At 51.0% G+C, this 13,882-nt stretch overlaps 1 protein-coding gene and 1 non-coding gene across 2 annotated transcripts in view; one reads left to right on the top strand and one right to left on the bottom strand.

Annotated features, from left to right (window-relative positions):
• LOC141063248 (gastrula zinc finger protein XlCGF66.1-like) overlaps window positions 1–13,882 on the bottom strand; it is an 815,244-nt gene that overhangs the window by 484,515 nt on the left and 316,847 nt on the right. The window lies entirely within an intron of this gene.
• TRNAL-CAG (transfer RNA leucine (anticodon CAG)) lies at window positions 8,349–8,431 on the top strand. The gene has a single exon. It is a non-coding gene; the product is annotated as a tRNA-Leu (tRNA).

The following is a 13,882-nucleotide window of genomic DNA, read 5'->3' as shown; positions in this document are numbered from 1 at the left end:
AGGAGTGGGACTGTGCAGTGTATATAGACAGGAGTGGTACTGTGCAGTGTATATAGACAGGAGTGGTACTGTGCAGTGTATATAGACAGGACATGAGTGGTACTGTGCAGTGCATATATGCAGGACAGGAGGAGTGGTGCTGTGCAGTGTATATATACAGGACAGGAGTGGTACTGTGCAGTGTATATACAGGAGTGGTGCTGTGCAATGTATATATGCAGGAGTGGTACTGTGCAATGTATATATGCAGGACAGGAGTGGTACTGTGCAGTGTATATATACAGGAGTGGGACTGTGCAGTGTATATAGACAGGAGTGGTACTGTGCAGTGTATATATACAGGGCATGAGTGGTACTGTGCAGTGCATATATGCAGGACAGGAGGAGTGGTGCTGTGCAGTGTATATATACAAGACACGAGTGGTACTGTGAGGTGTATATATACAGGAGGAGGGGTACTGTGCAATGTATATATACAGGACAGGAGTAGTACTGTGCAGTGTATATATACAGGAGTGGGACTGTGCAGTGTGTATAGACAGGAGTGGTACTGTGCAGTGTATATATACAGGAGTGGTACTGTGCAGTGTATATATACAGGAGGAGTGGTACTGTGCAGTGCATATATACAGGACAGGAGGAGTGGTACTGTGCAGTGTATATATACAGGAGTGGTACTGTGCTGTGTATATGCAGGACAGGAGTGGTACTGTGCAGTGTATATACAGGAGGAGTGGTACTGTGCAGTGCATATATACAGGACAGGAGGAGTGGTACTTTGCAGTGTATATATACAGGAGGAGTGGTACTGTGCTGTGTGTATATGCAGGACAGGAGTGGTACTGTGCAGTGCATATATACAGGACAGGAGGAGTGGTGCTGTGCAGTGTATATATACAGGACAGGAGTGGTACTGTGCAGTGTATATATACAGGACAGGAGGAGTGGTGCTGTGCAGTGTATGTATACAGGACAGGAGGAGTGGTGCTGTGGAGTGTATATATACAGGACAGGAGTGGTACTGTGCAGTGTATATACAGGAGTGGTACTGTGCAGTGTATATATACAGGAGGAGTGGTACTGTGCAGTGTGTATATGCAGGACAGGAGTGGTACTGTGCATTGTATATATACAGGAGTGGAACTGTGCAGTGTATATAGACAGGAGTGGTACTGTGCAGTGTGTATATATACAGGACAGGAGTGGTACTGTGCAGTGCATATATGCAGGACAGGAGTGGTACTGTGCAGTGTATATATACAGGACAGGAGTGGTACTGTGCAGTGCATATATGCAGGAGGACTGGTACTGTGCAGTGTATATATACAGGAGTGGTGCTGTGCAGGGTATATATACAGGACAGGAGGAGTGGTACTGTGCAGTGTATATATACAGGAAAGGAGGAGTGGTACTGTGCAGTGTATATATACAGGACAGGAGTGGTACTGTGCAGTGCATATATGCAGGAGGAGGGTTACTGTGCAGTGCATATATAGGAGTGGTACTGTGCAGTGCATATATACAGGACAGGAGGAGTGGTGCTGTGCAGTGTATATATACAGGACAGGAGGAGTGGTGCTGTGCAATGTATATATACAGGACAGGAGTGGTGCTGTGCAGTGCATATATACAGGACAGGAGGAGTGGTGCTGTGCAGTGTATATATACAGGACAGGAGTGGTACTGTGCAGTGTATATATACAGGAGGAGTGGTACTGTGCAGTGTGTATATGCAGGAGTGGTACTGTGCAGTGTATATATACAGGACAGGAGGAGTGGTGCTGTGCAGTGTATATATACAGGACAGGAGTGGTACTGTGCAGTGTATATACAGGAGTGGTACTGTGCAGTGTATATGTACAGGAGTGGTACTGTGCAGTGTGTATATGCAGGACAGGAGTGGTACTGTGCAGTGTATATATACAGGAGTGGGACTGTGCAGTGTATATAGACAGGAGTGGTACTGTGCTGTGTATATACATATACAGGAGTGGTACTATGCAGTGTATATATACAGGAGTGGGACTGTGCAGTGTATATATACAGGACAGTAGTACTGTGCAGTGTATATATGCAGGAGGAGTGGTACTGTGCAGTGCATATATGCAGAACAGGAGTGGTACTGTGCAGTGTATATATACAGGACAGTAGTACTGTGCAGTGCATATATGCAGGAGGAGGGGTACTGTGCAGTGTATATATACAGGAGGAGTGGTACTGTGCAGTATATACATATACAGGAGTGGTACTGTGCAGTGTATATATATACAGGATGAGTGGTACTGTGCAGTATCTGTATCCAACATTCTGCCCCAGCTCACAGCCTGCCCCCATGTCCAGCATTCTGCCTCAGTCTCCAGCATTCTGCCCCAGCTTCGAGCATTCTGCCCCATGTCCAGAATTCTGCCCCAGCGTCCAGCATTCTGCCCTGTCTCACAGTCTGCCCTCATATCCAGCATTCTGCCACCAGCATCCAGCATTCTGTCCCCAGCGTCCAGCATTATGCCCCATGTCCATTCTGCCCCCAGTGTCCAGCATTTTGCCCCAGGCTCCCTGGATAGGCGCTCTCAAAAAAAAAAAAAAAAAAAAATTCTTCTTACCTTGTTATCTGGCTGTGCTCCAGCGGCGAGGCTCCCTCCCTCTCCCAGTCCCACGTGGCACACTGACTGAATGAGGAAGTGGAGGAGCAGAGCAGTGTGTGACGTCAGGTGAGGGCGGAGCTGTGGCTGGACCATTGTGCAGGGGGGGATTTCGGCGCTGGCTGGACCATGGTGCGGGGGGGGGGGGGGGGGGGGGCCTGCCCGAGGGGCCCGGCAGGCGCTGAGTCTGAATTTAAAATATAGCTGCAGAAGCCTGTATAAAATGTAGGGGGGCCCCAGCGCGGATCGGGCTGCCAGCATGGTCGGGCCCCCCTAATCACCGGGCCCCATACACATGTAAGGCCTGTCATGCCCTGATGGCGGCCCTGGTTTCAGGATGCTTGACAGTTGGCATGAGACAAGACTGGTGGTAGCGCTCACCTGGTCTTCTCCGAATAAGCCGTTTTCCAGATGTCCCAAACAATCGAAAAGGGGATTCATCAGAGAAAATGACTTTACCCCAGTCCTCAGCAGTCCACTCCCTGTACCTCTTGCAGAATATCAGTCTGTCCATGATGTTTTTTCTGGAGAGAAGTGGCTTCTTTGCTGTCCTCCTTGAGACCAGGCCTTGCTCCAAGAGTCTCCGCCTCACAGCGTGTGCAGAAGCACTCACACCTGCCTGCTGCCATTCCTGAGCAAGCTCTGCACTGCTGGTAGTCCGATCCCACAGCTGAAGCACTTTTAAGAGACGGTCCTGGCGCTTGCTGGTCTTTCTTGGGCGCCCTGGAGCCTTTTTGGCAACAAGGGAACCTCTCTCCTTGAAGTTCTTGATGATGCGATAGATTGTTGACTGAGGTGCATTCTTTCTAGCTGCGATACTCTTCCCTGTTAGGCCATTTTTGTGCAGTGCAATGATGACTGCACGTGTTTCTTTAGAGATAACCATGGTTAACAGAAGAGAAACAATGATGCCAAGCACCAACCTCCTTTTAAAGTGTCCAGTGGTGTCTTTCTTACTTAATCATGACAGATTGATCTCCAGCCCTGTCCTCATCAACACCCACACCTGTGTTAATGGAGCAATCACTGAAACGATGTTAGCTGGTCCTTTTAAGGCAGGGCTGCAATGATGTTGAAATGTATTTTGGGGGATAAAGTTAATTTTCTAGGCAAATATTGACTTTGCAAGTAATTGCTGTTCAGCTGATCACTCTTTATAACATTCTGGAGTATATGCAAATTGCCATTAGAAAAAATGAAGCAGTAGACTTTGTAAAAATTATTATTTGTGTCATTCTCAAAATTTTTAGCCATGGCTGTACAGACCAAAGTTTGGACACACCTTCTCATTCAAAGAGTTTGCTTTATTTTCATGACTATGAAAATTGTAGATTCACTCTGAAGGCATCAAAGCTATGAATTAACACATGTGGAATTATATAATTAACAAAAAAGTGTGAAACAACTGAAAATGTGTCTTATATTCTAGGTTCTTCAAAGTAGCCACCTTTTGCTTTGATTACTGCTTTGCACACTCTTGGCATTCTATTGATGAGCTTCAAGAGGTAGTCACTGGAAATGGACTTCCAACAGTCTTGAAGGAGTTCCCAGAGATGCTTAGCACTTGTTGGCCCTTTGGCCTTCACTCTGCGGTCCAGCTCACCCCAAACCATCTCGATTGGGTTCAGGTCTGGTGACTGTGGAGGCCAGGTCATCTGGCGTAGCACCCGATCACTCTCCTTCTTGGTCAAATAGCCCTTACACAGCCTGGAGGTGTGTTTGAGGTCATTGTCCTGTTGAAAAATAAATGATGGTCCAGCTAAACACAAACCGGATGGAATAGCATGCCGCTGCAAGATGCTGTGGTGGCCATGCTGGTTCAGTATGCCTTCAATTTTGAATAAATCCCCAACAGTGTCACCAGTAAAGCACCCCCACACCATCACACCTCCTCCTCCATGCTTCACGGTGGGAACCAGGTATGTAGAGTCCATCCGTTCACCTTTTCTGCGTCGCACAAAGACAAGGTGGTTGGAACCAAAGATCTCAAATTTGGACTCATCAGACCAAAGCACAGATTTCCACTGGTCTAATGTCCATTCCTTGAGTTCTTTAGCCCAAACAAGTCTCTTCTGCTTGTTGCCTGTCCTTAGCAGTGGTTTCCTAGCAGCTATTTTACCATGAAGGCCTGCTGCACAAAGTCTCCTCTTAGCAGTTGTTGTAGAGATGTGTCTGCTGCTAGAACTCTGTGTGGCATTGACCTGGTCTCTGATCTGAGCTGCTGTTAACCTGCGATTTCTGAGGCTGGTGACTCGGATGAACTTATCCTCCGCAGCAGAGGTGACTCTTGGTCTTCCTTTCCTGGAGCGGTCCTCATGTGAGCCAGTTTCTTTGTAGCGCTTGATGGTTTTTGCCACTGCACGTGGGGACACTTTCAAAGTTTTCCCAATTTTTCGGACTGACTGACCTTCATTTCTTAAAGTAATAATGGCCACTCGTTTTTCTTTACTCAGCTGCTTTTTTCTTACCATAATACAAATTCTAATAGTCTATTCAGTAGGACTATCAGCTGTGTATCCACCAGACTTCTGCACAACTGATGGTCCCAACCCCATTTATAAGGCAAGAAATCCCACTTATTAAACCATAGTCATGAAAATAAAGAATACGCTTTGATTGAGGTGTGTCCAAACCTTTGGTCTGTAGTGTGTGTGTGTGTATATATATATATATATATATATATATATATATATATATATATATATATATATACACACACATACACTATGACTTATCTCGGCTAAGACAAAGCCTAGATCCTCAGGCTACATCCACATCATGGGCGTAGCCAGGATCAAACCTGGGGGGGGGCAGAACCTCATACTGCACACCCCTACACTTGAAAATAAAGCCTGCACCTTAAGAAGATGTGGTGGTGAATGCAGTATATTTATTCCAACTATCAGTTGATGTTACTGAAGACGAGCAATGCCTGTCCTGGGCGTCCTTTTGGGCAGCTATGAGGTGGACCTGACTGGTGCTAAAAAAAAGGAGTGTTAGTCTGTGTGCTATCCGGCTTTCATTCTTTTTGGTACAGATATGATATGGATAGACAGATATATAAATAAAAGCAGATTAGAAATCTGCTCTGATATTGAAAACATTATCTATGAGCTCAAAAACCTTTCAGGTGATGCAGTTTTTAAAAAGCTGATCTGCTTTTGCAACTGAAAAACGTATCCTCAAAAAACGCAGCAAAAACGCTGTGTGTGAATGTAGCCTTAGATCAGGAATAGAACAGCCATTTATAGGACATTTCATAACTTTCCCAAATTCCTATGAAAAAATATTCAGCACATTCTGCATTGAACTACTGTACCCAATTTATTATATATTTTAGGAGTCGGAATCGGTCCATTTTATACCAACTCCGACTCCACCAAAATGAGCTCCGACTCCACAGCCCTACATACTAAGGTTGTGTTTTATCTCCCGTCCACCACACTCCAGCTCCGGCTCCGCCCCCCAAGCACCATCCTCTGCTCCCCCCCCAAGCTCAGCCTCTGCTCCCCCCCCATGCTCAGCCTCTGCTCCCCCCCCCATGCTCAGCCTCTGCTCCCCCCCCCATGCTCAGCCTCTGCTCCCCCCCCCATGCTCAGCCTCTGCTCCCGCCCCCATGCTCAGCCTCTGCTCCCCCCCCCATGCTCAGCCTCTGCTCCCCCCCCCCCCATGCTCAGCCTCTGCTCCCCCCCCCCCCATGCTCAGCCTCTGCTCCCCCCCCCCCCATGCTCAGCCTCTGCCCCCCCCCCCCCCCCCATGCTCAGCCTCTGCTCCCCCCCCCCCCATGCTCAGCCTCTGCTCCCCCCCCCCCCATGCTCAGCCTCTGCTCCCCCCCCCCTGCTCAGCCTCTGCTCCCCCCCCCCCATGCTCAGCCTCTGCTCCCCCCCCCCCCCATGCTCAGCCTCTGCTCCCCCCCCCCATGCTCAGCCTCTGCTCCCCCCACTCTCTCCCCCCACACACCGTCTCCCTTCTGTCCTCTGCGGGGTGTCGCCGCTCCCTCCTCCGGGCTTTGTGTTGTGCCGCGCTCTTCCCCGCTGACAGCTCCGCTCCTCTGCTGCGCTCTCCACAGCAAACATTACGACACCACCGTCGCCTCCTCCATGACTCAGTCCGGCCTCCCACGTCTCCTCACCACACGTCACTTCCCCGCCCGGCCGCCATTTTAGTTCCTGTGGTGGCGGAGCACAGGCGGAAGTGCCGCCATCTGTAGCAGCGGCTGCGGTCCTCCTCACCGTGTCTCCGCCGAGTCAGGAGGTTTTCGTGAGGGGGAGATCTCGGCGGCCTGATACCATAATGCCGTCCACCCCGCTCCGTGTGGCCGTGGTGTGCTCCAGAACCGCAGCATGGAGGCGCACAATCTCCTCCGGTAATGGCGGAGCCCCTTCTTCTTCAGTCTGTGCGCGTAGTTCGGGGCCGTGTGAGGCCGGTGATGTCTCTAGGCCTCTGTATGTGATGGAGGACCCTGGGAGCGGCCATACCTTCTTACACACACCTCCATGGTGGCCTTTTCCCCCTCAGATGTAGGAAAATTACACATTTGTAACTGAATGTGTTAGAAACTTTTTTTGGGTGGGGAACTTGCGCCATATAGCAACTCTCCGGCCATTTTTTTTAAAATTCTTTTATATGACTGGGAAAGGATTAAAAGCATAACAGTAGTGGCCTTTTCAGTTACCGGGGCCGACTAGGCCTCACATGGGTTCTGGTCGGGTCGTCATCAGTCCAGTCTGGGCAGGTGGTGTGTATATATATATAATTTAGTTTTCACCCCCCCCAGTCTCTTCACTAGTTTTAAGCTTCAGGGGCCTGAAGCTCCTGGAAACCCTTTTATTTCGAGTGATTTCTGGCCGAAGCAAACTTAGGTTTGTTTGTGTCTGGTGGAAACTGATTGCCTTCACTCTGTTTTTTTTTCTGTTTTTGGAGTAAAAAAAAAAAATATATATATTAGGTTCTTTTCACACCAGGACGTGTACACTGAATATATTCTATAGGGTATAACAGGCACCCGTCTGCCGAGAGAACGTCCTTCTCAAATCCATCTGACCACTGTACATCCAAAAAAACTTACCAGCTGATTCATCAGTTTACATTTTTTTTTTTTTTTTAAGCCAAAAAATGTCTCTTGATGTTTTTACAGCCTCTCTGTTAACTTTGTGAAAAGTTGAATAAAATGCCTTTATCTACGATCATCTGATGTCTTGTTACAAAGAAATTAGACAGGGACAGAGTTTAGAATATTGGAATATTACAATTTTTTCTCATGTAGGGTGACCAGCCAATGTTACTGGGCACAGTGAGGCTACGTGAAAGCTCCACATGTCCACTGTTAACTCCTGGTGGATTGTTTTATTAGTAATCTGTTCATTGTGGTATAAGATGTATGCACAACTTTTTGTGTTTTTTGTGTTGTATTTGAATTCAAATGGAATTTGAATTCAGGGGGTCAGAGCCTGGCTGTCCATGGATAAAAGTGGTCCTTGTGGTGCAGGCTTGAGGGTGCACAAATGCCCAACAGAGCACCACACAGCCCCAAGAACTGCTCCCTCACCTCAGTCTGGTAATTAGCTTTCAAATGACATCCCAATGTCCCCTCTGGCTTTGCCAGAAGTCCCACCAGGGGCCCCAATGTCTGATTTGGACAGCAGATCTGTACTGAAGTCCCTGGTGGTGCAAACTCTTGTGTCACCAGGGAGCATGTCAATGTCAGCAGTCAGGATGGCCTAGTGGTCTAAGGCACTGTGTTCAGGTTGCAGTCTCCCGTGGAGGCGTGGGTTCGAATCCCACTCCTGACAGCAGCAGTACTGGTCCCTGGAGGTGCAAGCTGTTGTGCACCAGGGAGCGTGTTAAGCGTCTGCAGTCACCACATGTGGAGGCGTGGGTTCAAATCCCACTCCTTGACAGCAGCAGTACTGGTCCCTGGAGGTGCAAGCTGTTGTGCACCAGGGAGCGTGTTCAGCGTCTGCAGTCACCACGTGGAGGCGTGGGTTCGAATCCCACTCCTGACAGCGACAGTTTTTTTTTTTGTTTTTTTTAAAGAAAAGAAAATAAACCTAGTGGCAGCATGTGTAATAAGTCTCCAGGTCTTATAGCCTAATGTATACACCATAAATATTTATATGTGTGTCTATACAGTTGGTGTATATATGTGTGAGTATATTTTTTAGCCTTAAAGTTTTGATTCTCCATCCTCATTTCTTTCTTTTCCAAATCAAAAAAACACTCGTGTGAGAGCAATCTGCATCCAAAAAAACTTAGGGATAGGGACAATTTAGTGAGTACGTCGGGCTCCCTTAAAAGGTCAATTCACCCAACGAACAAGGGTGCTGCTTGCTCGTCGGGTGAGATGGGCAGCACGATTATTATCATCTAACACGCTTTCCTAGGATAATCTGCCAACACAAATCTCTTCTTGAATGGACAATCGTTTCTTAAATGACAATTTATGCTGATAAAAAAAACCAAAAGCTCTAAATTAGGAAGGAGGCTGGAGGGGGGGGCGTCAGGGACTGGAGGGGGGAGACAGAGGCTGGAGGAGGAAGTGTGGTGGTGTAGACGGGGCTGCGGGAGGCTGTGTGGTGCTGTAGAGCGGGTTGCGGGAGGCTGTGTGGTGGTGTAGAGGCCTACAGGGCCACACAGCCCCCTGGTGTGACTTCCCGAGTGCCATGACAGCTGACTGTATATACATGTTTACACATACATGTATGTACATGTGCCATGACCGCTCCTTAGACCATACATACATGGATTGTCACTTACCCAAACCGAGGATGAAGAGGCTTAGCTGCTCCACATGATGATGGTGGCCGGAGAGCTGTGTTCCTCCATAGCGATGTCGTCCATTAGGCAAACTTGGTGTCCTTGTCCCGCCAGTTCTTGAGCCAGTTTAGTGTCCACGATGCCTTGTTACCTATTGGAAAAAAAAGGGAAAAGGAAATTATTGAATTTTGACATAGAATAAAAATTAAGTCCTATGAATTGTACTGGTACATTAACCCCTTTTTCTACGAGCGTATATTGCCAGCAGACACACAGAGAGCGGGCGACTGCCCCAAGTGTTACCTACTGAGAGACAGAGAAATAAAAAAACAATAATTAATAAGGGAAATATTGCATTCATAATTAGTGTTCACAGCAGAGTGACAACACAGCCCCCCTAACCCTCCCCTACCCCACAGGGAACGCCTGTACCCCGCCATGCCCCCCACAGCTGTGCCCATACACTGTCCTCACCTCCCCCTGCAGGGACCACCTGTCTCCCACGCAGTGCCCCCCACAGCTGACCCCAAACACTCTGCAGGGACCCCCTGTCTCCCACGCAGTGCCCCCCACAGCTGACCCCATACACTCTGCAGGGACCCCCTGTCTCCCCCGTAGTGCCCCCCACAGCTGACCCCATACACTCTGCAGGGACCCCCTGTCTACCCGCAGTGCCCCCCACAGCTGACCCCATACACTCTGCAGGGACCCCCTGTCTCCCCCCCACAGCCTCCGGGCTGCGAAGAAATCGCGACGGAGCCGCCGTCCCTGTACCGGAGCACAGCCCGCTGCCACCACCGCACCGCAGAGCGCCGCCCGCTGCCACCACCACAGAGCCCACCTGCCCCAGCACAGCTGCCCCTGCCCCAGCGCAGCTGCCCCTGCCCAGCTGCCCCTGCCCCAGCGCTGCTGCTGCCTCTCCCCCAGCGCAGCTGCCTCTCCCCCAGCGCAGCTGCCTCTCCCCCAGCGCAGCTGCCCCAGCACAACCAACCTGCCCTAGCACAGAGCCGCCACCGCACGAGCCTGGACCACTGAATGACCCCTGTGACTACTTCACCTGTGCCAGATCCCTTCCCAGGTAAGCTGAATTCGGACTGTAAGACGGACCCCCATTTGACACATTATTTTTTCCCCCCTATTTTCCTACTGAAAATTGGGGTGTTCTTATGGTCCGTTGCATCTTGTTTTTTTTAAAGAAAAGAAAATAAACCTAGTGGCAGCATGTGTAATAACAGTCTCCAGGTCTTATAGCCTAATGTATACACCATAAATATTTATATGTGTGTCTATACAGTTGGTGTATATATGTGTGAGTATATTTTTTAGCCTTAAAGTTTTGATTCTCCATCCTCATTTCTTTCTTTTCCAAATCAAAAAAACACTCGTGTGAGAGCAATCTGCATCCAAAAAAACTTAGGGATAGGGACAATTTAGTGAGTACGTCGGGCTCCCTTAAAAGGTCAATTCACCCAACGAACAAGGGTGCTGCTTGCTCGTCGGGTGAGATGGGCAGCACGATTATTATCATCTAACACGCTTTCCTAGGATAATCTGCCAACACAAATCTCTTCTTGAATGGACAATCGTTTCTTAAATGACAATTTATGCTGATAAAAAAAACCAAAAGCTCTAAATTAGGAAGGAGGCTGGAGGGGGGGGCGTCAGGGACTGGAGGGGGGAGACAGAGGCTGGAGGAGGAAGTGTGGTGGTGTAGACGGGGCTGCGGGAGGCTGTGTGGTGCTGTAGAGCGGGTTGCGGGAGGCTGTGTGGTGGTGTAGAGGCCTACAGGGCCACACAGCCCCCTGGTGTGACTTCCCGAGTGCCATGACAGCTGACTGTATATACATGTTTACACATACATGTATGTACATGTGCCATGACCGCTCCTTAGACCATACATACATGGATTGTCACTTACCCAAACCGAGGATGAAGAGGCTTAGCTGCTCCACATGATGATGGTGGCCGGAGAGCTGTGTTCCTCCATAGCGATGTCGTCCATTAGGCAAACTTGGTGTCCTTGTCCCGCCAGTTCTTGAGCCAGTTTAGTGTCCACGATGCCTTGTTACCTATTGGAAAAAAAAGGGAAAAGGAAATTATTGAATTTTGACACAGAATAAAAATTAAGTCCTATGAATTGTACTGGTACATTAACCCCTTTTTCTACGAGCGTATATTGCCAGCAGACACACAGAGAGCGGGCGACTGCCCCAAGTGTTACCTACTGAGAGAAAGAGAAATAAAAAAAACAATAATTAATAAGGGAAATATTGCATTCATAATTAGTGTTCACAGCAGAGTGACAACACAGCCCCCCTAACCCTCCCCTACCCCACAGGGAACGCCTGTACCCCGCCATGCCCCCCACAGCTGTGCCCATACACTGTCCTCACCTCCCCCTGCAGGGACCACCTGTCTCCCACGCAGTGCCCCCCACAGCTGACCCCAAACACTCTGCAGGGACCCCCTGTCTCCCATGCAGTGCCCCCCACAGCTGACCCCATACACTCTGCAGGGACCCCTTGTCTCCCCTGTAGTGCCCCCCACAGCTGACCCCATACACTCTGCAGGGACCCCCTGTCTACCCGCAGTGCCCCCCACAGCTGACCCCATACACTCTGCAGGGACCCCCTGCCTCCCCCCACAGCTGACCCCATACAGGCATACAGTTACCGACCGGCAGCTCCAAGGTTCAAATCTGGCGCTCAGGTGACGTCATTGTTGCTGCAGTTAGACCGAGAAAGCAGGGGGTGGGCTCGGAGCCACGTGACACAGAGCCCGGCCGCCCATCCCCCAGCCTCACTGTACTGCAAGCCAGGGAGAGACTGTTTGTGTGCTGCACGGCGCTGACTCCGCCCCCCGAGCCAGGGGATGAGTCACAGGCAGCTCGGCGTGTCACACGACTCCTCCCTCTTCCACCTTCTATGCAGGCCGGATCTTGGTTCCCATAGCACAGTGACCCTGCCCACCGGCCAGTCACTGCCGCCCCTCCCCCACCACTAAGCGATCTTACACAGCAGCACAGAGCCAGGGAGGAGATGGGAGATGACCCCGCACCACACAGCGGAGCACTATGAGCCCTGGGGGTGCAGCGCTGACCCCGCCCACGCCGCACCGCGCAGCGCTATAAGCCCTGGGGGCGCAGCGCTGACCCCACCCACACCGCACCACACAGCGGAGCACTATGAGCCCTGGGGGCGCAGCGCTGACCCTGCCCACCCCGCACCACACAGCGCAGCACTATGAGCCCTCGGGGCAGTCTCCCGTAGAGGCGTGGGTTCGAATCCCACTCCTGACAGCAGCAGTACTGGTCCCTGGAGGTGCAAGCTGTTGTGCACCAGGGAGCGTGTTCAGCGTCTGCAGTCACCACGTGGAGGCGTGGGTTCGAATCCCACTCCACACAGCGCAGCACTATGAGCCCTCGGGGCGCAGCCAGGGGTGGGATTCAGCGGGTTCTCCCCGGTTCGGTGGCACCGGTTGTTAAAGCTATTGCTCTCATTTTTGGCACCATTAGCCGGCTCTCACTTTTGAAAATGAGATTTCAAATTTTGAGGTCTGCGGCAGATTCTTTCCGGCGTCCATGCTCCCGGAGGCCACTGCAACATGGCGGCGGCCAGCAAGGGAAGTGCGGGGGCCTCCGGGCTGCGAAGAAATCGCGGCGGAGCCGCCGTCCCTGTACCGGAGCACAGCCCGCTGCCACCACCGCACCGCAGAGCGCCGCCCGCTGCCACCACCACAGAGCCCACCTGCCCCAGCACAGCTGCCCCTGCCTCAGCGCTGCTGCTGCCCCTGCCTCAGCGCTGCTGCTGCCCCTGCCTCAGCGCTGCTGCTGCCCCTGCCTCAGCGCTGCTGCTGCCCCTGCCTCAGCGCTGCTGCTGCCCCTGCCCCAGCGCTGCTGCTGCCCCTGCCCCAGCGCTGCTGCTGCCCCTGCCTCAGCGCTGCTGCTGCCCCTGCCTCAGCGCAGCTGCCTCTCCCCCAGCGCAGCTGCCCCAGCACAACCAACCTGCCCTAGCACAGAGCCGCCACCGCACGAGCCTGGACCACTGAATGACCCCTGTGACTACTTCACCTGTGCCAGATCCCTTCCCAGGTAAGCTGAATTCGGACTGTAAGACGGACCCCCATTTGACACATTATTTTTTTTTCCCCCTATTTTCCTACTGAAAATTGGGGTGTTCTTATGGTCCGTTGCATCTTATAGTCCGAAAAATACGGTAATTTATCCTGAGATTACAGAGTCTGCAACTTTTCTATCTAGCCAGTTAGAAGTGACTCATTGTAACACTTAGGGTACCGTTACACCTAGCGATGCACCAGCGATCCCGACTAGCGATATGACGCGGTCAGGATCGCTGGTGCATCGCTAGGTGGTCGCTAGTGAGCTGCTACACAGGCAGATCTCACCAGCGACATTGCTGGGGACGGGGATCGCTACTTACCTGTCAGACGCGGCGATCCTGCGTCCTCCCGCCCTGGGCGCCACAGGA

The sequence above is a fragment of the Dendrobates tinctorius genome, unplaced genomic scaffold (genome assembly GCF_039654945.1).
Source record: "Dendrobates tinctorius isolate UK_male_01 unplaced genomic scaffold, ASM3965494v1 ptg000249l, whole genome shotgun sequence".
In the NCBI taxonomy this organism is placed as follows: Eukaryota; Metazoa; Chordata; class Amphibia; order Anura; family Dendrobatidae; genus Dendrobates; species Dendrobates tinctorius.
The sequence above is the reverse complement of the archived record's forward strand: the minus strand, read 5'-3'. Positions and strand labels throughout refer to the sequence as shown.